This window comes from Equus przewalskii, chromosome 25 (genome assembly GCF_037783145.1).
Source record: "Equus przewalskii isolate Varuska chromosome 25, EquPr2, whole genome shotgun sequence".
NCBI classification, from domain to species: Eukaryota; Metazoa; Chordata; class Mammalia; order Perissodactyla; family Equidae; genus Equus; species Equus przewalskii.
The window spans coordinates 21,802,143-21,827,310 of NC_091855.1; the positions used below are offsets into that span (position 1 = coordinate 21,802,143).

The window sequence follows — 25,168 nt, forward strand, 5'->3', positions numbered from 1 at the left end:
GAGCAAATTGAAGGCCGGGAGGTGGCTGTGAATTGGCGGGGAGCAGAAGCCAAAGATGCCAGGATCCACGGGCCAAACAGAATAGGCAGAAACCAAAGAAAAGAAGCGGCCAGGGTCCAACCAGGTGGGAGGGAGCTGCCCCACAGGCACCAGATCTGATCCAAACATGGTCTCCTCATCTGGCCTCACTTAGGGCTGTCCAGTTTCTGCTCAAACTCTCCTGTGGGTGAGGACTGCCCTGACTCCTGGTCAGCTTTTCCATTGAGCCAAGAACCAAGAGGACAGTTTGAAGTTTCTTTCTCCATCTGACTGAGCGCATTTCTGTTTTCTCTGAACCTTCCACAGTTCCTAGCAACACAGGAAAAGTCCAAAGACAGTCCTCGGGCACTTAAGGAGAGCTGTCATGTCCCTTTTTACTAATAAAGATTGAGTTCAGCCGCATGAACCAGAAACCAGACTACAGCAGCTTAACCAAAGGCAGAGAGAGATTTCTTCACATTACAACAGGGCCGGGCGGGGCAGCCCAGAGCTGGTGTCACAACTCAACGAGGTCCTCAAGGTCCCCGTTCCTTTCTATCTTTCTGCCTCACCACCCTTAATAGGTAACTTTTACCCTCATGGTTGCCCCTTAGTTGCAAAATGGCTGCTCCACCTCCAGACTTCAATCCACATTCCAAGCAGGAAGAAAAAAAGAAAAGCTACAAGAAAACAAAACTTTCCAAGAAATACCTAGCAGACTTCTGTTGCTGCCACATGAGCCAGAATTGTGTTGTGTGGCCTCTACTAGTTGCAAAGAAGTATAGGACATCTTTTGTTTATTTGTTTAAATCTGGACTCCCTGTTGCATCCAATAAAATGATGGTGCTGTTGGTAAAGAAGACAGGGGAATGGGCGTTGGGTAGGCAACTAGCAGTTGCTCTAGAAGCTTTCTCCAGACAAAATTCTTTGATGGAGAAGCAGAATTGGAGCGAGGCTGTGGCCTTGACTCGGGCAGGCGGTCAGATGGAGCCCCATCCCCAAGTCCAGCCCCACCACTTTCTTACCCGGGTGACTTTGGACATAATCTTAGGCTCTTTGAGCTCCTGTTCGCTCGTTTGTTTAAGGGGATAGATGTGCTGTTCTCAAGGGCTTCTGGGGTGATTAGAGAACCTCCATGCAAGGCACCTTAACGTTTAGACACTCAACACATGCTAATTTTTCTCTTAACTTCCTGTAACTGCTCATCATGTGACACGTTTCTAATCCTTTCCTCCTGGACGTGCTCCCAGGATCTGCTCTGTGTGGCTCCAGGATGGAACACAAACCTCCACTGTGTCCCACAGCACAGAGCACATGGGGCCGCTTACCTCTCCAGCTCTGGGCACCTCACCTCCTTCTCACGCCACCTAACCCCCTTTGGGGGTCTCGTGAGTCCACGATTGTGGCAGGTACAGGGACCTCCACGCTTGTTTCTCCCCTTGAGCTCTTGGCACATGGAGAACAGACCAGAAGGAGCTAAACAGAGACCTGCACACAGGGTCAGCTTTACTAACGCAGAGCTCGAGGCAGAATTGGCAGGGCCTCCAGCTTCCCTCCTCAACTCTAGACCCTGCACAGCCCTGACGGCCCCTCCAATCACAGCTGGAGAAACTGGACCCCAGGGAGCAAGTCTGGCTGGACCTGGCTGTGGAGAAGGCCTGCTCAGTCTGCTTCCTCCAGGGCAGCCAGAAGTGGGGCACAAGCTGCTCCCCCATCACAGCGGAGCCACGCCCATTCCAAGAGTGCCATGCCCTCCCCAGGCTCTCCAACCAGATTCGTGGCTTTGCCTCCAGCAGGGAGGAAAGTGAGAAGGGTGGTAAAGGATGCTGTGGTAGCATCCCCATATAATGGTCCCCAAGCATGTCTATGTCCTCATCCTCAGAACCTATGAGTATGTTACCTTACGTGGCAAAAGGTACTTTGCTGATGTGGTTAAGGCTCTTGAGATGAGAAGATTATCCTGGATAATCCAGATGGGCCCTATGTAATCACAAGGGTCCTTACAAAAGGGGGATAAGAAGGTCAAAGGCAGAAGGAGATGGGATGATGGGAGCAGAGGTTGGAGGGATGTACTTTGAAGATGGAGAAAGGGGGCCACAAGCCAAGGAATGCAGGCGGCCTCTGAAAGCTGGAAAGGCAAGCAAATGGATTCTCCCTTGGCCAAACGGGTTCTCTTCCTTGATTTTATCCTTATCAGATTTGTTTTGGACTTGCGGCCTCCAAACTGTAAGAGAGTAAATTTGTGTTGTTTTAAACCACTAAGTTGGTGGCGGTTTGTCACAGCGGCCAGAGGAAACCCCCACAGGCGCTGAAAAGAGAGGACACTGTGGGAAAGGGGAAGAAGTAGTGCTCCCAAGGATGTTGCATTTGAAGTCACCCAGGACGCCGGGGCTTTCCGCGGGCTCAGGAATGGCCTTCTTCACTAGGTCTGCCAACCAGATGTTTCCTCTGCTCTTCAAGGCTCAGCTCGAATGTCACTTCCCTCATGTCGTTTTCCCTGACCTGGCAGCAGTAGTTGTCCCCTCGTCCTGGCATGCTCAGGGCACTCTGTCTGTACCACTGCTCTGGACATCCCAACAGTTTTCTGTCTGTGTGTCTGTCTGACTCCCTCATCAGACGGGGAGCTCCCTGGGGATCGGGGAGCCATAGCAGTTTCTCCTGCAAGTGTGTTGGACTGCAATGAATTAAGCCCGGCCATCTCCATCCCAGACTTGTGCTGCAGTCTCTGCTTTCATTTCTACCCAGCCCAGCCGTTCACAGCTCATCCCCCCGCCATGGGAGCTCGCCCCCTGCATCTTTGACAAGCTCTCTTTCAGCGTTCTGTCTTGGCCATCTACATAAAATGTCGCCATGGATACCTAGGGTTTCATTTGCATACCTACAATCGAAATCCTTCCCCAGGAATTTTGAATCAGGACCAAAAGGCTCCAGCCCCGGCTGGTTGACCTTTGAATGGAGGACAGCTGCTGTTGTTTTCATTGAACATTTTCTACCCCGAGTTCTGTATATGCCAGAAAGCAGGGCTACCGATGGGGAGGGAGAGGCAGGAAGCAGAGGGCAGAGAGGGGAGAAGGACTGACTCTGCGCTCCCACGGTGTCCCTGTCCCTGCTTTCAGTGCATCCTTGAGGCCCAGAGACAGGCTTGCCTTGAAATTCTTGAGATACCTCTGGGGTCTTTCCAATAGAGTTCCTGTTTTGCTTAGCCCAGTCACATTTCATTTCTATCACTTGCAACCAAAGAAGTCCTAAAAAATCTGGAATGAGCAAGCCTGAGCCAAGAAGAGAGTGTTGGCACATCATATACATGGTACATTCCCAAACCAAATACGGTAAAGCCCCATTTACCCAGAGGTCACCCAGTGGACCCCTTGCCTATGCAGAACACTCTGGAAAACCCAGAGTGAAGAAAGAGGGCCTATTGTTCTGTCTGCCTAGCTGCAGGAGGGGGGCCAGGAGGAGCCGAATCATGGAGCAAAGTGAAGCCCAGGGGGTGGACATGAATGGGAACATTGGGGAGCAGAAGCCAAAGATGCCAGGATCCGCTGGCCAAACAGAGCAGGCAGAAACCAAAGAAAAGCAGAGCCCAGGGCCCAACCAGGCAGGAAGGAGCCGTCCCTTGGGAACCAGAGAGGCCCTGATGAAAGTCCAGGGCTGGTCTGTTCTGTGCATATGGACACCCCTCCTGATGGCCCAGGACCATTGTCACTGGTACATCCCTGCCTTTCTTAGAGCCACTGAGTCTCAAGTTCAGTTTCTGAGCCCAAATCCAGCCTAAGTCAGGCTCCCTAAGCTCCTGCACTTGACTCCTGAGTAGTACACGGGGCTGGATCCTGCACTGCTTTCCTCTTAGGAACCAGCCCTAGCAATTTGATGAATTCATTTCCCAGCCCCCAGTGGACTAGAAATCCCACATTAGAAATGGGAAGAGATGCCATTAGAGGAATGACACTAATAGCAGCCAGAACTGACAAGCTGCAGCAGGGTTTCTCCACCTCAGCACAAATGACGCTGGGGCCAGTGAATTCTTCGTGCCGGGAGCTGTGCTGTGCACTGCAGGATGTCTGCCAGCACCCTCTGCCCACCGGGTGCCAGGGGCACCCCCGCCATTTGTGTCAACCAAAAACATCTCCCTCGGGGCCGGCCCCGTGGCCGAGTGGTTAAGTTCGCACGCTCTGCTGCAGGCAGCCCAGTGTTTCGTCAGTTGCAATCCTGGGTGCAGACATGGCACCACTCATCGAGCCACGCTGAGGCAGCGTCCCACATGCCACAACTAGAAGGACCCACAACTAAGAATATATAACTATGGACCGGGGGGCTTTGGGGAGAAAAAGGAAAAAAATAAAATATTTAAAAAAAAACAAAGAAAACCACAAAAAAGCACATCTCCCTCACTGCCACACGTCCCTGGGGGACAAAATCACCCCAGGTGGACAACCACTGTGCTCCAGAGAGAGTGAGAACCAGTTAAAAAACATTCACAGGAACCAGGACTAGTAACAGCCCAGGCCAGTTAGTTGACGGGCAGAGCTCAATATTCATGTGTAGCCATGAAGGGTGAGTGCTTTATGCAGAGAGCCGAACCGCAGTCACGCTGTCTTGCCCCTGACCCCGAGCTTCCCTGGCCCGGCTCTCTCCCCCTCCCCCATCCTGATGGAAGCTCCCAGGGAGCCACAGAGTGGCGCTGACCAGCCCATATAAGAAGGGCCCGTCTCAGAAAGAAAGTGGGAGATGGACCCCCAAGGGGTGACCACGCGTCCCCAGGGAACATGGAACACAGGATCTTTTTTCCTCTCTTTAGCACCCTCTGACAGTGCTGACACACAGTAAACCCTCCCTCAATATTCATTGAGTTAAATTCGATTTTAAAGGTTTCTACAGTGATTCTGTGTTGTTTTTGGACTTTTCTCTTTTTTTTTTTTTTTTGAGGACGATAAGCCCTGAGCTAACATCTGCCACCAATCCTCCACTTTTTGCTGAGGAAGACTGGCCCTGAGCTAACATCCGTGCTCATCTTCCTCTACCTTATATGTGGGACACCTGCCACAGCATGGCTTGACCTGGGATCCGAACCCCCGAAGCGGAACATGCGAACTTAACCACTGCGCCACCGGGCCAGCCCCTGGACTTGTTTTCTGATGAGGTCCTCTCAGTGCCCCAGGCCCATCTGCCATCCTACTTCCTTCCCAAGGCCCCCTTCCCCTCCCGCCTCAAGGGCACGGAAAACTGAGCCGACCTATGAGTCCTAATCAGAAAAGAAGGACTGCGGTCTGGCATCCGGGGCTCTCAGAGCACATTCTCCTCGCTTTTTCCTCAGGACATCACGACCAAAAACCTAAGCTGAGTTAGGTCAACTGCCGTCTGGCACCTGCCTGGGGCGGTTGTGCGTGCACACATGTGTGTGAGAAAGTGTTAGTGCTGTGAGTGTGGGAGGAATGGGGTAAACTGTTTGTGCATGTGCACGCACACACAGGGCCTGTGCATGCGTTTCCCACTTGGGGTTCATTAGAGCCTGCATCCCAGTTGTCGGAAGCAGACCCCTCGACGGGGTCCTCTTCTGCACTCAGGGACATGGCCTGGGCAGCCCTTTTGCAGCAGAAATGGTGTTTGAGGAGGCACGCCAGTGGCTGGGCAGTGGGGAAGCCTGGCTGGAGAAGCAAGGCTCCCCGAGCTGCTCCAGGGCAGGCACAGTCATCCCCTGAAAGAACCGCCTGTGGTGGGTTTGCCAGGCTCCTGGACCTCGGCCGCTGTCCAGGAGGGTCCCTCTCTGGACGTCAAGGTGGGAGCACACAGCAGATCTTTGCACTCACCTTGGGAGAGGGGGATGGGCGGTCATTCCTGCGAGCCGGGAAATATACTTCATGGGAATTCCCAAAGGCCCTGCCCTGAGAGATCCGATTGGAAGTCCAAACGCAGCCAGGGAAGGAGTTGGCCTGGTCATCAGTCCAGTCCCCACTGGGTGCTGGTTTCCAGTCTAGAGTCCATGACAAGCTCTCGTTCCTGCAGCCAGGAGACAGATTTGCACACTGAGAATGACAGTCATGGGAAGAGCCTGGGGCAATTTTTCAGGGTGGCCGAGAGGCACGGAGAGCCCTTGAATAAGCAGAAGAAGGGGCAGCAGAGAAAGGGATGAAGACGCACATTGAGAAAACTCCTTGGGGGCCGCGTCCCAGGCACTGTGCCACGTGCTTTGTCATACACCAGCTTGGGGCTCTTCAAAGCAATGCCCAAGGGCATGGGCACATCAGACGCCTCAATGGACAGATGAGCAAACCGAGGCGCAGAAAGAACAGGTGACTTTCCTGATGTCACATAGCTTTTAAGCAGAGAGCCAGGATTCAAACAAGGTCAAGAATGAGGGATAAAGTGTCCAGCAATCAATAAACTGGTTAAATAAATAATGGTTTATTTATGGAATACTGGGCAGCCATTGACATCTCCTGTTAGAATATTTAATAACCTGGAAAGATGTTTAAGATATAGAGTTGGATGGAAGAAAGAAGGTTACAAAATAGCACGTGCTGATGGATTGTTAAAAAATAAAATAAAATACAGAGGTATGATTTCCAAGAAAAAAAGGCAAAATATTCACACAGGCTTTCTCCACAGGAGTGGGGGTGATTTCTGTTCTGTGAGTTTGTCCATTTTTTCTTACAATATCGTTTTGTGACAAGGACACATCTGACACGAAGAGGCCAGGCTGTGTTTCTGGGGTAGAAGGGGAGGAGTTGGAGTCAAGACCGGCACCTCGAGATGCAGCATCCCAAAGCCGCGCGGTGCGTTGGGAAGCAATGCTTTTCCTCGCAACACCTTGGACTTTTTTCTGGATCAGGCAGCAGGCAAGTGAGGCTGGTACCTGCCCCAGCTGTGGGGACCCCAAGCCTGGCTCTGTGCACACACTCCATTGAGTTCCACCCTTTTGAGCCTGTCCTGGCAGAGCTGGGGTCTCCAGCCAGCTAGGAACAGGCAGGGGTCGGGGAGGGCAGAGTTGGTCTAGGTTTATCCTGGGGTACATGGAGGGGCAGGAAGAGCTGGAGAGGGTGGCTTGAAGGAGTGCCTTTGTGTCAAGTGTCCAGTTGAGGGGGGCAGGGTGCCTTAGCTCAAAAAGAGAGGGGCAGGGGCCGGCCCAGTGGCGCAGTGGTTAAGTTCGCACGTTCCGCTTCAGCAGCCCAGGGTTTGCCAGTTCAGATCCCGGGTGTGAGCCTACGCACCACTTGTGAAGCCATGCTGTGGCAGGTGTCTCACATATAAAGTAGAGGAAGATGGGCACGGATGTTAGCTCAGGGCCAGTCTTCCTCAAGAAAAAAAAGAGAGAGAGAGGGGGGCAGTATGAGTTCAGTCATCCAGAACTCTGGTTTGCAACCCCATGAGACTCAACAACGCTCATTTCAAAACCTATTTTAAAATATTTTCTAATAACCTAACAATCTGAAAGTAAAGTTGTTGATAATATAACCTACCTCCAGCTATAATATTTTTCATCGATCTAATGCCCTAACTGTATTATAAAGGAAAAAAATAGTTTATAATAAAATAACATGTATTTCAATATGTAAAAGCTCAGGTATGACTGCCGTGGAAGACAACATCCCCTCCTCTAAAGGCACACACAAATTTTCAAAACTCTCCCTCAGGGAGACTCAATCCTGAGAACCACTCATTAGAGGAACAATAGCTGGCCTCCAGTGAGTGCCCTCTCTGAGCCGCACTGTGCCAAACTCTTTATAGACATGTTAAGTCACCTACTCGTCACAGCCCTGTGAAGTTTATCAGCCCTGTTTTACAGATGAGAAACACAGGCCCAGAGAGGTTGAGTTGCTTGCCCAAGGTCACCCAGCTAGTGAGCAGGGGTGCCGGGATTTGAACCAAGGCAAACTGGCTTTCTCTGGGGAGGAGGCTCAGCCTAAGAGAGCTGGATCAGAGCTGAGGAGCTCTGCCCGCCCCTGGAACCTGCAGTGTTTCTCAGAAACTATTCACATTATGGGCCGGACAATTCCTAGTTGTTGGGGGTGCCGTCCTGTGCAGTACAAGATGTTTACCTTCCAACCATTAAAGGCCAGTAGCACCCCCTCCATCTGTGACAACCAAAACGTCTTCAGACATTGTCAGATGTCCCCTAGGGGGCAAAACTGAAGCTGAGAGCCACTGGGTTAGAGGCATCCACGCGGAATACCAGCGCAGGCACAACCTGAGCCAGGTCTGGCGGTACGGGTAGAATTTCTGGAGCTAGAGAAAAGCAGGGCAGCGTTCCAGGGGGCGGGGCCTTGAATGACGGGACAGCAGGAAGTGGGTGATCAGTCACATGGAGGACATGTGGAAGTGGGGGCCGGTTGGCTGTGTGCACAGGGACAAAGGAAAAGGCGGAGGTCACCTGACACAGAAGGCGGGAGAAGCTGCCTCCCTTCCTGGTTCCTCTCCTGGCTTAATGTCCTGCCCTGGAGGAGGACCCCTGATGAAGATAGAGCCTGAAAATGATTTGGGTTGAGGATCGCATGTTGATCAGGATTTACCAGGTTTTTCCAAGCCCACTCCACCCCCACCTTGAGGAGGCGAGCCTTACTTTCAGACCCTCCCGGGAATCACACAGACCACACGTGCAGGCCCACCTCCGTTGTGCAATCACCCCTCATTCTTAGCCAGGCTCCCAGCTACACCTTCCTGGGGCCTGACAGCCACTTGCAGTCTCCTTGGCCTCAGCAGGCAGCGCAGGGCTCCTGCCTATTAATCCTGAGAAGGGCGAGGAGCGGGGGAGACAAACGCCTTTGGGCCGAGCAGTAAGGCGCCTCCTGAAACGCCCTCCTCCCCTCCTGGCTCTCTGCCGAGACCCTGTGGGCGAAGAGGGGATCTCAGACAACCCTTTGGCCACTGCACTTGGCCCTCGACTGGAATAATTAGAGACGGAGCCAGGAATGATGTCATGCCTCTGCAGGAGAACCCAGGATGACCTTGAGCAAGGCGCTTACCTTGGCCTCAGCTCTCTCGTTTATCAAATTTTAACTTTCCTGCACTGACGTTCTGGTTTGAAGCCGAAAGTCCTCCGGGGCCAGCTCATCTGAGAGGAGTCTGGCCGTACATACGGGCTTTGCACACCCAACTCACTTCCCCTCCCCCTTCCTCTGGAAGAGCTTCTCTCCCTCTCTGGGTAGTACTGATGCTGCTGTCAATTACGGTGCCCTACCCCCTTCCAAGAATGTAGGGGTGGGCAAGTGTCCCAGGCCCCCCAGAGGACCCTCCCTGTGTTGATGGGTTCATTAATGGACATGCTTCCAAGCAAGCCAGTTAGGAGTCCTCCCTGGGATATGAAAGTCAGAAATGATGTTTCCAGGGACATATTAGTCTGGAAAGATGCAAATCTAAGGCTTCCAGTTGTCATCTTCCTGACCCGGGAAGAAGGCCCATCTGCAGCAGAGAGCCGGTACAAAGAGTGAGACAAAGCTGAGAGCCCAAGAGTGAGAGAAAGCCCTGATGACACTGTTTGAACCCCTGGATCAAACTGTGCCTGAAAGTGATACCCAGTTGTGGGTTAATAAACTCCCTTTTTACTTATGCTTGTTTGACTCGGGTTTCTGTAACTTACAACTGAAACAGTCCTAACAAATACAACCCTTCAGCAACAGGGCTGTGAGAGGGGATGCTGAGCACATAGAGGGGTAGAATCTGCCGGCTTATACCTCCAGCCTGAGCCAGTGAACCCCAGAAACCCCTGCACCTCTCTCCTGCCACGTGCTTTGACCTTTGACCATCTCTTAGCTTCAGCCCATGGAGGGGAGCTCCACTCACCTAACCCATGGCCCAGTGCCACCAGGCACATTTTTCAAGCTGAACTTTGATAGCAGCCTTGAGAAAGGATGTCCTTGCCCCCAGCCACATAGCAAACCAGGAAACAGGGAAGTGAAATCTGTAATGCACAGTCTGCAGCAAGCTTTCCCCAGACTGGAAAAATGGGGAGCAGGCATTCTTAGGGGTGTGGTACACATCAGCATGGGCTCTGCACTCACTGCTGGCCCCCGTCATGGGAGGTCTGCTCCTCTGGCCCTGGCACTGCAGGGACCAGGAGCTTAGAATAGCCCCCGGGACAGGTTGATGCCCGGCAGGTGGGACTCATCCTTCCCACTGCCTCAAGCCTCTGACTGGGGAAATCAGCCCAGCCACAGGGCCAAGAAGAACCTGGGTCTTCGTGTCACTGGTTGGTATGCCCGCAGCATCTGGGTTCTTGGAGGAGTGCTCCACTCCCCTACAGACTGAATTGTGTCCCCCAAAATTCAGAGGTTGAAGTCCTAACCCCACTGCGACTGTATTTGGAGACAGGGCCTTTAGAAGGCAATTAAGGTTAAATGAGGTCACCAGGGTGGAATCCTAACCAATAGGCTTGTTGTCCCTATAATAAGAGAAGAGAGAAGTCTCTCTCTCCAGTAGATGCATCGTATGAAAGGCCAGGTGAGCTCGCACCGACAAGGCGGCCGTCCGCACACCCAGACGAGGGCCCTCACCAGCACCCAGCCATGCCGGCACCCCGATCTCAGACTCGTGGCTCCTCAATCCACAGTGTTTTGTTATGACAGCCCAAGCGGAGCAAGACACACTCCCCGCCACCCCCACAGGAAGGCCCCATGTGCTCCCTTCTGTGGGGTGGGGAAATAATTCTCCGCCAAGAGCTCTCAGCAGTTCCCAGGTGCCGGGCACTGTTCTAAGCACGTCCATGCCTTAGCTCCTGAATCCTCATAACAACCCCAGAAGGCAGGCAGCATTATAACCATTATACAGATGAGCAACTGAGGCACAGAGAGGTGAAGGAACCAAGGTCACACCGCAATACTGTAAAACTGGATTCCAATCCCAGCAGTCTAAACCTAGCACCCCTCGACACTAAGAAACGGAGACAGGAGATGAAGACGAGACTGCTCACGACGGCCTGCGAACTCCACAGGAATGGAGGCCGAGGGCTTCAGCCCGGCATTTAGACACCTGGCCACGCCGTGCTGTGCAATGAACTGGGTCCCTGGCTCCGCACAGTCCAAAGGAAGTGACCTGTCACCGTGTGCCCTCAGGAGGTGCCCCTAAAGGCTGGTTCCCATTCAGTCGCTGCCTGACTTTGCCTAAGTCACGGCATGAGAAAGAAGAAGTGGACGACAAGCCTGCTCGAAACCCTTCCTGTTCATTCCGTGGTTCTAAAAACACGTAGGCACAGGACCTCAGTGTGGGTGGTGCTGCCAGGGGGACTGTGCGTAATCAGTTCGCCCAGCGTGTCCCCATTGGGGTGTGGAAGCCCAGATCAGGGTCTGGCACGGATTCCAACTCGCCCCGAGGACGGCAGCAGAATGTGCTTTGCACCAAACATCCCCAGGCGCAGGAGCTGAGGGCTCACCCCAGCCCAGTCTCTCCCAGATCTTTGTCATCGGATCCCAGTGGCCAAGTGCTACATCACCACGTGGCCAGGCCCACGCAAGTCCTTGTGTGATGGGACGTTGAGTCCTTCCAAGCCTCATCTCCTTGTCTCCAGTGGTCCCCATTACCCAGGACTCTGGGCTGGGGCAAATGGTGCGTTTTAGCCCCCGGGGGGGAACAGACTGAGACAGTCGCCCCGGAGCCTGGGCTCCGGGCTCAGATGCCCTCCAGGATATGGGAACCATGGGTTTGGTCTGCAAGGGGCCTCCGGCATTTCCTTGTGATGATGCCCGAGACCCACCAGGTGTCACTGTGTAGCCAGCGAGATGATGGGTGCTGGCGGGAGAGTTTTTCTCCAGCAAGGCCCTAGGGACTGGGAAGCAACGGCCGGCCAGCGGGAGGCCTGGGTGGAGCAGAGAAGTGGCCCTGTCCCCTTAGCCTCGAGGCCAGCAGAAGCCACGAGCCTGGGGACAGCAGAGGTCTCCATCCAAGGGCTGAAACGCGATGAGGGTGAGGTGAAAGAACAACTCCTGACCTGTCTACGGGGCCACACCTTCTCATCCCAGCAAGCCACTGGGTGGGACTGGAGGCTCCCTCCACCCTCATCACACCCCTCTCCAGGAGTTCAGCTCAGCTTTCCAGGGCCCTGCCTGGGGCTACCCCCACCCCCAACCCCTCAGAGAGCGTCAGTGGGCCGTGTAGACCTACAGTAATGGGAGAGGCATCTCATCAATTCCAGACAGCAGAGCCCCGCCCCTCACCAGGAGCTGGTTCAAAGTCAGGCAGGGCTAGGAGGCTCAGACTGGGCATTTCCAGCCTAACTGAGTCCTGAAGGCACATCGCCTAGAAACCAGAAGGCCCCAAACACTGGTTTCTGTCCCATCCTCCTCCAGCCTGGATAGAAAGACTCACCTGTTCCAGCTCCGCACACAGGAGACCCTGGACATGGCAGGGGAAGGGCCTGGAGCACTTTACTCCCCTCAGCTGCAGAGGGCTCCCCCTGCAGCTCCCAGAGGCTCAGGGACAGACCTGGCAGTTCGCGTGCCCCAGTTGGGCCTCAGAGGAAGGAAGGTCCAAATGAGGAGGGGCTGGGGGTGTCCCCAGGCCCGGGGTCCAGCCCCTCCAGCTCCAAGTCCTTCTCTCTCCAACAGCTGCTCAGAGGACTCCATCTGGCTCTTCCTGGGCAAGGAAAATCAACAGGGGCCGAGGGGAGAAGAAAGACAGTAGTGCAGTGAGTAGATGCAAAGCCCCACATGTGAGATGGAAAAGGACGGTGGGGGACAGACGAGGACTCAAGAAAAGCAGGGGATGTGGGTGCCCCCTTCACAGGGAGGTGGGGGAGAGACTGCTGAGTTAAGTTGCTTTGGCGTTTGGTCTGGATGATGGCTACTGAAGGTATCATGGGGATGGTGGACGCATCTAACAGAAAAATTCCGTTAGCATACAGCCCCAGTGTCTTTCCTTTATCCCTCAGTGCACAGATACAGACCCACCACCTGCTAGAGGCGGCATCACGCCGGGTGATACAGGGAGACACCAGCAAACATCCCGTTCCGCAAGGCGGTACAGCCTAGGTCGAGGCAGGAAGACAAGATGTGCGAACAAGAACACACATGCGTGTGCATTGCACACAACACTGACTGTGAAAGCCCGTTGACCACTGTGCAAGTGTGTGAGACCCCAAGTGTTAAATGTTTGCCCCAGCTGCTCCCTGAGCATTCCTAACATGAAAAATACAACCACCATGCAAGACTCCCGAAGCTCTGCCCAATTTCCATAGTGTCTGCGACTCTGTTCAAGATTTTGCACCATATGTGTGTGTGCACATGTGTGTGCACAAGTGTGTGCATGACCAGGCATGTCGGTAGCATCTGCAACTTTGTGCTTGGGAGCCCTGGAAGAAAGGAGTTTCTGAGAATTGTTGCCTGTTGAGCAGTAGAGGGACCAAGGGGTCCCACAGGGTTGTCACTGTGCAGAAGGGGAGAAGGAAAGGTCCAAGGGGTTGAATCATAAGCCTGGGGTCACTCAGCACTGAACAAGTTAATACAAGTGGCCACCAGGCTTTTTGGCTGATACGGGAGCTCCCTGGAGGTCAGAGCTGGAAGCAGCATTGGAAATGGAATATTGGAACCCATGTTTTCTCTTCTGTCTGTGACAACAGTGGGGAAGGTGGTGGCACCTGGTGTCAGCTGTGCCAACCTGGAGCATGACAATCAGTGGAAGACAATGACAGGAAGTGGTTAAGGGCTGGGCTCCGGAGAACTAAGGCTGGAACCCTGGCCCTCCTACTTAGTACATGCTTCTTAGCATCTCTGCGCCTCAGTTTCCCCATCCGGAAAATAGGGACAATGACGCTATCTCCCTCATGGGACTGTTGTGAAGATGAGATGGATGGATAAACACAACAAGTTTAGCAACGTGCCTGGCATGCAGGAAAAGCTGGATGGGAATGCATGCTTATGATTATTCTCTGCTTGCATGCTGGCCAGCAGGATTCCAGCAAGCCCACCTCAGCCCCGAGACCGCTGCTGGGATCCAGAGCTCACCCCTCTGGACTGCCCAGCTCACAGGCTTCCTTTTTTTTACTGAGTTACCTTGTAATTCCCAAACCTGAGCGGCAGGCAACTCACAGAAGCTCCAGCCACCTCCTGGTGAACGTAAGGATGGCAGGCAAGGTGCTCAGGGCGGGCTTTGTCCTGTGGCTGGAGTTGGGGGCATGGCTGGGCGGGGAGGGTTGGGCAACAGACTGATGCTTCCCAGGTGGGGAGGCTGGTGGCCTCTGGGACTGTTTACTCTTTCCTGGACTCCTGTGGCGCTATACAAATTAGGCATCAGTAGAGTTCATGCATCCAGAGCTTACATTAGGCTGTTGACATCTGCTCAGAGTTGTCTCTTTACACAGCTCACTTTGATTTTCGTCATTTGTTTTACTCTCTGCATTTCCACCCCCGCCCCACATCATTGCATGTCAAAACCAGCAGGAACCGTGGAGCCGGCCTTGTCTTCATTTTAGGACTGAGGACCCTGAGCACAGATGAATGTTTTTCTTGTGGCTAGCGTGAGCCTTGCCGAGCCTGCTGAATCCGGGCTGGCCACAGCTCGTCCCTAGAGGCCGGGGACCAGGCCTTCCTTAGCAACCGCCGCTGAATCACAGCGGAGAGCGCTCGCGGGATCTGGCCCCCGGGGTGGGTCCATGTAAAGAAGCCACACTTGAGCCTGAGCCCGGCGGCAGAGCTGGCGAGAGAAGGAGCGTGGGCTCCGTGCTGGCACCGGCTCCCCACCCCTCCGCCCCTTCAAGAACCCGTGACAAACAACCTTGCCTGGTGCCCAAGCGCCTGCCAAGCCCTGTCACAGGAAAACCCTGGCAGACTCGGCAAGGAGTCCAATTTCAGCCCAGCGGGTGGGGAAACCAAGGCAGCAAGAGCCCAATGTGACCGAGGTCACACACAGCGCTGGCAGCCAGGGGCCGGGCGTCCAGGGCTGCATGCTAAGCCCTGAGCACCAGGCCACCCAGCCAAGGCTCTGGACCGGCACGGAGGAGGAGCAAACATATCCCGGATTCGCGTCAGCAGCAGAGCCCCGAGAAAGGCCCAGTGCTTTCCATCCGCAAGTCCTCACGGTGGTCCCCTCTCTCCAGGAGAAACTGAGGCTCCCCAGGAGCCTCCTCGGGGTGTCAGGTCCAGGCCAGGAATCCGGCTCTAGAGGATTCCAGCTCCCAGCTGAGTGCCTGGAACAGCAAACATCAAAACCATGGCAGGCTGAGGGAGAAGGGAAGATGAGATCATTGCACCAGAAGGAAAGAAACCAAGACACCGAGGGAGGGCAGGAGGGACAGAGGCCAAGAATGTTTCAAGGCAACCTGAAAACTCCGTCAGATTAAAGCAGGCCCAGACATGGGCGGCTTCCCCTCCGCCTGAGTTACAGGGCCTGCGGAAACCTGGCAGGCCGCCGCCCCTCTTGGGGGAGCTGATGCTGGCCCACACCCGTGTACACGGATTAGTACCTGAGTGTCACGAAGGCAATGGGAACAGTAAGCACGTTTTGGTGCTCTGTGCACACTGTGCATGCACACATTTGGGCACACAAACACGCATGTGCAGGTGTCCGGGCTAGGCGTGCGAGCCCACAGGAGGGTATGCGTGTATTTGCATGCCGTCTACAAACATGTTTTCACCAAGCTCAAGGAGAAGCAATCAGTCATCTCCGAGGAATCTTAGCAACAGCCATCCCCAGAAAAGGCTTCTGCCAGCTGGAGCGGCGATGAGTCAGCAGAGGGGCCGTGGGAGGAGGAGAGCTCTCACCCTGGAGCCGGCCTCTCCCTTCTCCCGGCCTGGCCGCCGCGCCTGGGTCACCGCTTTGGCACTGATGACCGAGAACACATTCCTGGAACTGGCCAGCACAGGCGGCTAAAGGGTTTTTCCCTCCTCCTCCCTCTGCCTCTTCCCTCTTGTCCCGCCCCACACCCGCCCTTTTATTTTTCCTTCTTGCTGCAAAACCAAAACACCGCATTCACGAGTTCAGGAGCTGCAGCCAAATGGCAGGAGCCAGTGGCGGAGGGGTTAGGACACAGGAGCTGCCTAGGCCCAAGCAGGCCAGGGGACGAGGGACGAGGACACTGAGAGGGCCTCGCTGGGCACTGCGGAGCTCTGCTGAAGTCCTACAGGGAACAGGAGGGCAAGGTGTAGGCTCCCAGGAAAACAGATGCGTCTGCCTCCGCTCCAGGGGCAGAGCCTGAGGTCGCTAACACAGAGGAAGGGGTGGGAGGGTGACCAGAGGAACAGAGAAGCACAGTTATCAATCGGGCTCCACGGCCTGAGTGCATGCTCATTTCATCTTCACAGCAACCCTCGGGGTCGGTAGAATTATCTCCTTTTACAGATGAGGTGATGGAGGTGTAGACAGGTAAAGGGATTTAGCCCAAGGTCACACAGCTATTAGCAACGGAGCGAGCTGGAAGGAATTAAACCAGGCTGGAGCCGCCATGGGGGTGGGGCTTTAACCACTGGGCCACCCGGCCTTTCTTCCTGGGCAGCACCTACACTGTGTGTGCCAGGATCCCTGCGCCTACAAAAAATAAAGAAAATAAAACCGAAAAAGGCTAGTGTGGTCCCTATCCCTCTCCCCTCCAGCAAGCAAACAGATCTGGGTGAAGAGCCATCTGCAGCCTCAGCAGCAGCAGCAGCGGCAGTGGTGGTAGTGGCAGGGGCAGTAACAGCCTGGCCCAGCCTGAATCCCTGGCCTCTTTACTGGAGGCAGGAAATGAATAAAAGCTAAATGAGTTTGAAAATGCCAGGAGGCAGTGTTTAGCCCCTACCCCCTCCCCCTCCCCCTGGCAAGGACCGTGTATAGTTACAGTTTAATCTTGGAGATGCCAGACAGCTGTTCCCCGTTGCTAAGAGACTGGCCCACATTATGCAGATGTCAGGGACCTCAAATGTCTGCCGGAAATTACAGATCATGTCGGAGGAGCAGAGGGGCCTTCTCTTGGCTGGGGAAGCACAGCAGGAGAACGCCCCCTTGGCGGGGGGTGGGATGGCAGAAATAAGGGACCCACCCCTTCCCGGGTCTCCCCCTAGGCGGCTCTGGATCCTTCGATGTGCCCGCTCTGCTGCCCTGGCTCCGCTCCCTCCTTCCTGCAGCTCCCACCCCACATCCGGGCCTTCTTCCTTTGACAACTGTGCCAATGCCCATCTCCACCACTCTCTCTCCAGTTTTCCTTCTGGGGCATCTTTCTTCAGGCCAGCGTCCCTCTGTCTGTCTTGCAATCTTCCCTGCCACTGGGATGCAGCTGAGCGGGCTGAGAGGGAGCTGGGAGGATGGGCTGACCCCACCCTAGGAGGATGGCATCCCCCTCCTTGAGCCTCCCTCACCTGGGGCCGAAAATGAACACACAGCCTCCCCGACATCCCCCACCGCCCCCCGCGGAAACCCCCGCAGGGCCGTTGCCATGGCAACTGCAGGCTACCAGAGTGGCTGCATCCCTGGTCCCTGGGGAAGGGGAGCTGCCATGGGGGTGGTGGGGAAGCCCTTTTCCAAACCCACACTCTACAGGGGACCCTCACTGAAGGTGACAGTAGAATCCACCAGGGTCCCGGGGTGGGCGTGGAGCAGGCACAGCTCCTCATTCAGGCTGGAGAGGGGCGTGGAGAGGCCGCCAGGTGGTGCAAAGGGAGCAATAGCATCACAGGGTCTACAGGAGACCCCAGGTATAGGGTGGGGGTGGGGGGCCTGGGTACAGAGTGGGTGCTGAGGGCCTGCAGTTTCCCTGAGAGCCCACGAGGCGCCTTGAGGGCAGAAACTTTATGTCACTGCCCACGCATCCAGGTGGCATCCCCTCTCCCTGGGGCCAGCTGTGTGACCTTGGCTTCCTCCAGCCTTATAAATGAAGCCAGGCAAACTTTACGTGCCATGGAAGGTGGCTGTGAAGCTAAGAATAGTGTGTGTGTGTGTGTGTGTGTGTGTGTGTGCAGCCATATATGAAAGCATTTCAGAGAAAGGTTCATGGGAGCCCCATGAAAGCAGGGCTGTATTACCACCCATCCAGCCTTCCCTGGAGATGCCAGTGAGGCTGGTGGGAGGGGACACTACTTACAGCTGTCTTTCCTCACACCCAGGTATTCCTCCCTGCCAATGGACACCATCCTCAAAGAGTGCCTCACTGATTTTTGTCCTGTCTCCTCTGGCCATCTCCTCCTCTGGCACATTCCTACAGCAAGACACGTCAGATGGGGAAACTGAGGCACAGAGACTTCTGAGAACTGCCCAAACCATCATAGACCTTTAGCTTCTCCATGGCCCCTCAGAACTGCCAATCCCCTACCTGTCCCCTCCAGCCTCAGCCCCTGCCCTGAGTTTAAACCTCAGGAGGACCACGACCTCTGTCCTCACCAGCTGGAAGCCCAGGTCCCCCTCTAACTAGCCATGCGAACTGGGCAAATAACCAGACCTCCTTAGTTCTGATTCCCCTTCTGGAAAATGGAAACAATAATAGCACAGACCTCTCAGGATGCTGTGAGGACTGAATGAGATAAAACATATAACCTGCAGAGCTCCTGCTAAGCTCTCGATACATTTTAGTTCTTTTATTAAGGTGGAGCCAGTTCCTGGGCACTTCCTCCTTAGAAAGGGGCCAGGCTTCAGCAGCGAGAGGAGGGGGACTTCCTTGGGCTGCGTGCACACCTGCTCCCCAGTCCCCCAGCACTGTTTTCTGCCTCTTTGGAAGGTTCTAGAAGGGTTGTCCAGGACAGCGCACCTGGGAGAACTCTGAGGGCAGGCACCAGCCACAAAGGCCTCAGAGAAGATGCTGCACCAGACAAGGGGTGGACGGTGGAGGATGGTGACCCCTCCCCCATGCAAACTGCTGAGCCAGAACGGATTTGGCAGCGGGCAGGAGCGCCGAGACTGAGTCATGGCTGGCTCCCAGTTCATTCAGCACTTGCGGCCCTCCGAGGCCTGAGGCCTTCGCTTGGCGGGAGGGAGGCCGGGGCAGCTGCTCAGTCTTCCTCTTTGTTCCTCTTTCTCTCCCCGCTGGGCCTCTCCCCATCCTTTCATTTCCTCTCCCCCAGCTTGCACTCTCCCTCGTTCACTTTCTCGCCTCCTCCTCTTTCTCTCATTCTCCCACCAACCTCAGTACCCTCCCCCTTTCATCCTTCCCTTGAAGCTGATTTCTTGCTTTCTCATCCTTTCTTCTTCCTCAGAGCTCAGAATCACACTTGGCAGCCTCCTCCCGGCTCCCTGCTCTGAGTCCTTCCCTCCACCCTCTCCTCCAGCGGTCTCTTTCCCTGCCCCCCTCATTTCCTCCCTCCTGCTCTTTCCCTTCTGTTTCTCCCTTCTCTTTTCCACCTTCGCCCCACCTCTCTGTCTCCCCTTCACCTCAAGGAGACACTTTGAGTCCCTAGACAGGCAAAGCAAGGTCAAGGTCATCCATTAAGCCCTCACCAGCCCTTGTCTGGGAGATTGGGGTCCAGAGACCAAGGTCAGAGCTGAGCAGAAAATCAGAGTGGGTTGGGGAGAGTTTGTCTTGGAGTCCAGACAACTCGTACTGGCACCTGGAACCCTCTCCTTACCTGGCCACCTGCTCTGCCAGGTCCCCTCCTTCCTACAAACACCCTGCCAGGCTTCCAGCTGCCTGCTGCACCAGCTCGGGTGGAGCCGGGACCATCTGAGTCCTGACCTCCCTTGTTCCGCTTACCCCCTCACTCTCTGCCCTGGTGCATGGAGTCCACGCGAGAAGAAGGCAAGAAAGAGATCAAAACGATAATAACCTGCTTTGAACTGGAAGGACAATGGCCAGGGGAGGGTTGCACCATATATGAAGTGCACGCTGTGGGAGAAAAAATGCAAGGCAGACAGGCTGACCTTGAATCTTGACCCTTCTTCCTATTAGCCAATGACCTTGAGCAAGAGACTGGCGGCACCTCAGTGTCCACCTCTGTGGAACGGGGATGATATGAAGAGCACCACCCTCCCAGGGCTTTTGTGCAGGAGAAGCACATGGCACTGGCCTGCGGTGGCTGCTCCTCAGCACCAGTTCCTCCCTCTTGAGAGAAAGGAAGCCTTCACGGAGGAGATGGGGCTTGTTCTGGGTGTTGCGGGATGGATAATAATAGTCATCACACTTCTGTTTTTGTTGACAGCAAGTGCTATGCTAAGCACTGTGAATGCATTGTCTCCTTGAATCCCCAGCAACATAAGAGGCAGTTATTTTCTTATCCCTGTTTCATAGACGAAGCAGTTGCAGCTCAGCAAGGCTAGACAATTTGCCCCAAGTCACACAGCAACGTGGAGAAGCAAAATTCTTAATTCCTCTGCAATCAGCTGGGATGCGGGTATCGGACATAGCAAGAGTGACAGCAGGCAAGACCAAGAGCAGCCCCTAAACCAGGTGTGAGGAGAGCTCAGTGAGGGTCAGGGTGTAGCAATGGGGAAATTCTGATGGAGGCCAATGCAAACCCCTCTGTCACCCTTGGTCAGACCCAGAGCCTGCCTGTCTCCTGTGTCAGTGCTCAGCCCCTGGCCAGCCTGCCTACATTCTTGCTGTGGAACCATGGTGGGGAGAAAAAGGGTGGGGTCCAGGCTCCCATCTCTGGAGCACCTCGTCCCCGACACTCCCCCTTCCTTCCCACACACACACCCTGTAATCCAGATAATCCCCGAGGTTCCGTCCCGCCCCATGAATGGCAAAAATGATCTCTCTTGGTTTTTTGCCACCCTGTGTTATATAACAGAGAGAATCGCTCCTTCTCTGAGGAATCAGGACAGGGCCTGCGGGGACAGGCCTGCTGCCTGAGATGACAAACGGGCATCAGGGAAGAGGGCAGTGGGGCTGTGGGAGGCGGTGTGTCATGGGAACAAGGGAGATGAGGCCTTAAAAGCGGTGGTTTCTGCTGGGAAGAGGTGAGCCGGGCGGACCTGAACAGGTGTAGCCGCTCCACCTCTGCGTCCCAGCCGCAGCGCCCTTCCCCCGCCAGCTCCAATTACTCCTGGCTGCTTTCAAATAGAGCTCCACAGTTTCCATGGCAACTCACCCACGTGGTCTCTGCCTTGGAAGCTGAAGCAGGGAGCGGTGAAGGGCAGCTGAGGGGAGGCAGGAGGCCTCCTGGAAGGTGAGGGCAGAGTCCCGCCCTCCCAGACCCCTGTTGTTCACCTTCACCTCCAGACCCCCGGCTGAGGCCGCACAGCGCCCCCAAGGAAAAAGGAGATGGAGCTCCAGGACAGAGAGGCAGCAAGATCACCTCCCCTAAAATGTGCCCTTGACTTGTGCCATTCTGTGCCACTGCCGTGGGCTCTGGGGCAGCATCTTGTCATGCTTCTGGGCTCTTCAAGGAGAGGCCAGGGGAGATCCTGAGCAGGAAAGAGGGCTTTGATTATGCCTCATCTTCCCTTCTTTTGAAAGGGGGTTGGCATTCTGTTCTGGAGCCAGGGTTTGAATTCTTGCTTAGCTGCTGTGAGCTGTGTGATCTGGGGCAAGGAGCTGAACCGCTCTGAGACTGTGCCTTCATCTTTACAATGGCGATGGGCACATCTGCTTCTACGTGTTGTCAGAGGGGAGCAAACGGGATGGAATTTGGGAAAGTGCTTTGGGAAAGGAAGAACAGAAAAGAGATAAAAGCAGAGACGCTCCTGGCGAAATGGGAGGGCACAGCCCACCAAGGGCCTCCTGTGTCTGGCCAGGGGCCCAGCCAGACTACATGCAACCCTGCCATTCAGAAACCCTTGGATTAAAACCCTGACTTTTTTTTAAGCCCCTACCTTCTTGTACCATCTTTGTCTTGATTGCTCTCCCCTAGACTTGACGCCTACCAAGAGCGTCTCCTTCTGGCCCCATCTCTAGCCTAGAACCAGGTGCCGGGGGGGACGTGCGTGTGCCTTGCTATCCCGCCCGCACCACGCTCATCCTTTAGGCGGTGAGGCATCCCTGGAGAAGACGGCACAGCTTCTCCGCGCATCCCTCACCCTTTCCCCCTCTCCTGTCTGTAGACTGGGAGGCTCCCTGGAGGTCTCCAGCAGACAGTTTCTCTCCAGCTGATTGGCAACTCCTCTGTGCTTGGTCCCCTGAGAAACAGCCAAAACCCTGGGAAGCCAGCTTAACAGAGGGGTGGGGTAAAGGGATGGGGTAAAGGGAGCTCCTCTCCTTTTACCCCACCTACCCAGCTACCCAGCTAAAGGGGCTTGAACTTGGCCATTTGTGTCTCTCTTCCTTCTCCACCTCCACACGCTGGCTCATAAAGAACCCCCCGGACTGCGCTCAGCTACCCCAGAGAACCAGCCCGTCCCTCCCCTTCTCCCGAGAGCCCCTGGGTCTCCCTGAGCTGCTCCCTCCTGCCCGGGGACCCAGTGTGAGCCTCCCGCCTCCTTCCCTGGGCCTCCCTCCCTCATCCATCGAGTGGGGGTGATCTCCAGGCCCCCTCATGGCTCTAAAACACTGACTCGGCAATTCTCTGCAGCAGACAGAAGAGCTGGCCACACAGCCTCCTCGCTCACAGCCCAGCCCCTCCTCTCCGTTGTCACCTCACTCAGCAGTGCCCCCGAATCCCAGAGAGGGTGGCTTTCATTATTTTTTCTTTATTTTTATCAAAGGGTATTTTTTTGTCAAAAATTGTGTCTCCCCTGAGACAGTGCAGCCTCTGAGCAGGCTCTCCTTGTTTCCATGGAGACAGCAGCTGGCTCACATGTGTGGTTGCTATGGAAACGAGGCTGGTTCTCTTCCTCTCCCTCCCCTCCCCTCTCACTTTCCCTTCCTTCCTCATCACCTCACCTCCTCACCACCCCTCCTCCTTCACACCACTTGGGATGCAAGAAAGGGCAACAAGAGGCACCCCCAGCAAATTAGGTCCTCGCCCCTGGCTGAGCCGTCTCCACGTGGGCCAACCCGTGTGACTGGTCCTTTCTCCCTGCCCGGGTGCACTTCTGCAGTGGCCCTTCCTTCCAAACACTGGGATGCAGCTTTTCTGATACAAGACATGGGGCACAAGCAGCCTTGAGCGCTCTAGACAAGGGAATCCTACCTCTGACAGGGGTGGGGGCTGTCTTTGCTGCCACCAGCACAAAGCCGACCCAGACGTGTGCCCGGGCACCTTATATTGCACATGCTTTTCTGTGCCACACTGTAGATGTGCAAAATGAAAGGAAGGATCTTGGGTGGGGGAATCCATGGCAACAGAGATGGGGACAGAGGGCAGAGGGAACATACGTGCAGAGTACATCTTGATTGTCAGAGGCTGGTATTCAGATTACGGATCATTTTTCCCACTGACGTGTTAGCACCTCAAGGGTAGGAACCCTGCCTGTCTCGTCCCTGATGGATCCGCAGTGTATGGGGGAGGGGGGGATGGGAATAATAGACACCCGGATGTTGACAGTGATGGCTTTTTAGGTGGTGATTCTTATTACAGCCTTTTGCTCCTGTCCTCAGCGAACACGTACTAAACGTATAAAAAAGAAGAAACGACATGTTTATTTGTTTGATCTTAGAGAAAAAGGGGAAGAGAACTTGAAAGAGGCCCGAGAGTGGAGCCAGTTTCTCCCCAAACGCTGGAGCAGGCGTGACAATCTGACCAGCCTCTCCTGTCACACGCTGGGGCCCAGAGAGGTGAGGTGCCTGTGGCGTGACAGAGGCGCCAGGGATCTTAAATCAGGAGGACAGGAGAGAAAGCCTGTCAGTCCAGGTAAGTCAGGCCAAGAGCGAGACTCTGGCATCTGCCGCATACTGAGGTGACAGCCACGGTGCCGAGGGGACACACACCGGCAGCCAGCCGGGCAGGCCTCTCCCCTCCTTGTACTTCAGCCCAATCCCCCCGAAGGTGTCGCCTTCCCCACTCCCCCACCCCATCCCGTCTCTCGGGCCTCAGACTGGGAATTTGGCTCAATCTGCAGGAGAACACATGAAAGCTGCCTGCGGCTGACAGTGCCAAAGGGGCGAGTTCCAGCTTCCCGTCTCCCGAGAGGCAGGGCGGGCGGCAGAAGCCATTCTCAAGGTCAAAGAAAAAGCCAGCACATTCTCGTCCTCAGCCAAGGGCGCATTTCTCTGTTTCCTTCCGCTTACCTGCAGTCAACACACCGGGCGTGGACCCATGCACCTCGGAAACCCGAGCATCCCGGATTTCGGGGGTGCAGAGGCCTGAGGGATCATGCTAATGTTCCCACCATCCCCCCGTTTGATGGGCAGACAGACGACAGGGGGAGAGGGCTCGCCCTGGCTCATCCTCAACCAGCTAATCCTGCCAGCCCGTGAAGCAGAGAGAGGGACGGGAGGAGAACAAAGAGGAGAGGCAGAGGAGGGGCGGAAAGGAGGAGGAAGAGGGAAACCACTCTCCCTACCACCACTGCCACTGCCACCCGGCCTGGAGAGGGACTTGCCTAGCTCAGTGAGGCCGCCGGGCACCGCGAAGAGACAGGGAGGCGCTGAAGGTCAGGGATGAGGGGGAGGCCAAAGATGGGTAGGTGGGCATGAAAAGGGAGGTAGGGCGGGGTCAGGAGATTTGGTGACGGGGTGCTGCATTCAGTGCTTGATAACAAAAAAAGTTGAAAAGTTAGGTTTGTACTTTTAAGGTCACAAAACCCTCACAGCAAGAAAACCACCACATCACAAGGTTCTCATTTGCCCGGTACCACCCGGTCTGAGCGGACGCCCTGAAGTGATGCTGTGTTTCTACTGCCTCCTCACCAAAGCAAAGCACGAGTGCCACCAGGGTACCATCTGGCTTCGTCTCTTCCCTATGGTGGAGGGGAATCAAGGGTCAGAGGGCCTGGCAATGAGTAATGGGTAGTGTCCACTATGAAGTCTTAGAGGGACCACCTCTCCAACACCCCTGATGAGAGGTTCCTCCATCCTCTGTGCCTTGAATGCATCCTGAGACAAGGATCTCATCCCCTTCCAGGGACCTCATCCCTCCAATCCTGGGTTTTAATTCTCACTTGCTAATATTTGTGCTACCCTTCCCATCAAAAAAAGAAGAAGAAGAAGAATTATTTTGCTTCTCATTCCATTATCTTTACAGAGAAGATCAATGACAAATAGTATCTGGGTACATCTATCATCCATGAACAATAAATTAGCCCTCGCCCCAAGCAGGTCTCCTTGATTCTAGCAAAACTTTAAAAACTTCCTACTTTCCCTTCCCCCACCTTCCAAAAACTTGTTTTGCTCTTGGCCCTTTCTGCGAGCCGCAGCTCCCCGTGGGACCCAGCGGGCCGGGTTCTATTCTTGCCATCTCCGTGGCTCCTTTCTTCTTGCCCTTGGTTCTGTGCCCTTCCTCCAGCTTTGAAT

At 54.9% G+C, this 25,168-nt stretch overlaps 2 long non-coding RNA genes across 3 annotated transcripts in view; one reads left to right on the forward strand and one right to left on the reverse strand.

The window, feature by feature from the left end:
• The window catches only part of LOC139079291 (uncharacterized), a 71,567-nt gene that overhangs the window by 15,261 nt on the left and 31,138 nt on the right, over positions 1-25,168 (reverse strand). For both annotated transcript variants that reach the window (XR_011532795.1, XR_011532794.1), the window contains exon 2: positions 5,826-6,015. This is a non-coding gene — a long non-coding RNA (uncharacterized lncRNA). The remainder of the gene's footprint in view (positions 1-5,825; positions 6,016-25,168) is intronic.
• LOC139079292 (uncharacterized) lies at positions 11,802-13,162 on the forward strand. Its single transcript, XR_011532797.1, has 3 exons — positions 11,802-11,910; positions 12,552-12,631; positions 12,875-13,162. It is a non-coding gene; the product is annotated as an uncharacterized lncRNA (long non-coding RNA).